We start from the raw sequence: 2,500 nt of genomic DNA on the forward strand, positions 1-2,500 counted from the left end.
ACCCCAACTTTGCCATTGCTGATGATGTCACCCACCTAGAACTACACCTCTGGGAGTGTTGTATTCCAGTAATCTTGGTAGCACGTTCAGTAACTGCGTAATGCTGTAGTGTGATAAGGTAGTTAGGTCAGTGTTCTAATCCCAGCCATGCCAACTGTGTGTGTGTGTGTGTGTGTGTGTGTGTGTGTGTGTGTGTGTGTGTGTGTGTGTGTGTGTGTGTGTGTGTGTGTGTATGTGTGTGTGTGTCTCCATCTGCCTGGGGACAGAATAATGCTTGTAGACTGCTCACACTCCATGCAATCCCTATCACCGACTGTGCCATTGCTGATGATGTCACCCACCTAGAAGTACACCTCTGGGAGTGTTGTGTCCCAGTAATCTTGGTAGCACAGTCTGTAACTGCGTAATGCTGTAGTGTGATAAAGTAGTTAGGTCAGTGTCCTAATCCCAGCCATGTCACCTGTGTGTGTATATCTCTGTCTGCCTGGGGACAGAATAATGCTTTTAGACTGCTCACACTCCATAGAATCCCTATCGCCAACTTTGCAATTGCTGATGATGTCACCCACCTAGAAGTACACCTCTGGGAGTGTTGTGTCCCAGTAATCTCAGTAGCGCATTCTGTAAATGTGTAATGCTGTAGTGTGATAGAATAGACAGGTAGGTGTTCTATTCCAAGGCATGACAGGTGTGTGTGTGTTTGGCAGTGATATTCTATGTGTTGGTGTCTGTGAGTGGCTAGCTACTGGATGTGTTGAGGAGCGTGTTTTGTTGTTTTCCTATATAGTGATAAAACACCAGAGGTCAACATGTGCAGCTATTAAATTGTTTATTGAAAAATAACTATTATTCTGGCATGAAATGCCACAAAATACATATTAATCAGTTCAAACCAGTTTCGGCTTTTCAGCCTTCCTCAGTATAAAAAGCAATTATCATGCACAAAAACCTAATGAATATTTATACATCCCACCAACCAATGGAAAAATGGTATGGTCCAACCCTTGGGCTGGTTTGTCAATGCTATTTATATATTAATGTATATCTAAAGGTATCATCATCAAGAAAGTATAAACCTCTTACAAACAATATAAAGTAATATGTATGATGAATAATCTACATAAAACATGAAATAGGATTCACAAGAATATAAATATAAATTAAATACATGAATAGTAACCAACAAAAATGGAAATAAATTGTCAGTAGTATACTATACTGGGGACATACTGTGAAAAACCATAAAGTTCCCAGTGACATGAAAATCAGTATAATATAATACTTGTAACAAGTCATCCACAAAAATAAGAATATAATACATAAAAATGATCTACAGAATGAAATAATATTATCAACAATATGTAATATATCTGGATGTGTTGTGGGCAACAAAGAATCCCAATACCATGAATAATATAATTATGATAACTAATATATATGTGCCCAAATCCTAGAGTTCTGTACTATGCACGGCTGTAGGTATGTTCTGACCTGTTATGTCTGACAATTCTACGGAGCAGGTCCCACTTTGGCCATTTGGAAAGGTGGCAGCCCTATAGGACCTATATGTAGAGATGTCAGATTTGGCAAGGCAACACATACCCACAGCCAAAAGAAGAAAGACTACTTCACCGGTTTGCATAATTAAACGTTATTCTTGTAGCATTATAGTTGCTAATACTGTTTCCTACAACATCTAGGTGTTTCAGATACAACATAATCGTTTTATGCAACCACTACATACAATATATGGATTCTTTGCCCTAAATCACAGGCCATGTGCCATACTAACATTTATTTTGCAGGACACAACTGCCCAAAGGGGAGTGTCCCTCGCAAAGGTGAACAGGTGGTAACCCCAACCTATTATGCTATAATATACCTAAGGTAGTCGGCGGAATAAGCGGTTTCCATCACTAGCAGACCTCACATACGAATGGGGGAAAATGAACACTGAATCAGGGACACTGCATAACACCCTCAGGGACACATTTAGATGATTGGTACTATTAACCTGACACATTGACAGTCCCAGAGCATATGTATTCATACACATTTGTCGAGGTGCATGCTGTTTATGACTCATAAATGTTGTCATTAGTCATTACGTGTATTCTGCCACTTGTCCACCTAATATCAGTAGTTCTGGAAGGGTTTAGTTGGGACTGTGATAGATTCTGATTTGTAATCACGGACATCCATGATAATTGGATACAGTTCACTGATATAGTCCCTATGTGTTCCCCCAATGGTTTATGGACTATCCAGTAGATGTGCTCTTAAGGTTTGGGAGATATGGGCGTCTGCTATACCCACATAGGAATATTAACTACTTCCACGGGGCGGGCCTAATACATCTCTGCCAACCAACACCTGCACACTTAGGCCCATGATTGCATACCCATGATTCCCCTACCTGACACCCCTCTACAGCACTCATCCTTACTGTGAGCACAGCTGGGGTATGAACACACCCCTACACACTGCCCACTCTCCCCGT

This window comes from Protopterus annectens, chromosome 6.part0 (genome assembly GCF_019279795.1).
Source record: "Protopterus annectens isolate FY-2018-M chromosome 6.part0, PAN1.0, whole genome shotgun sequence".
Lineage (NCBI taxonomy): Eukaryota > Metazoa > Chordata > Ceratodontiformes > Protopteridae > Protopterus > Protopterus annectens.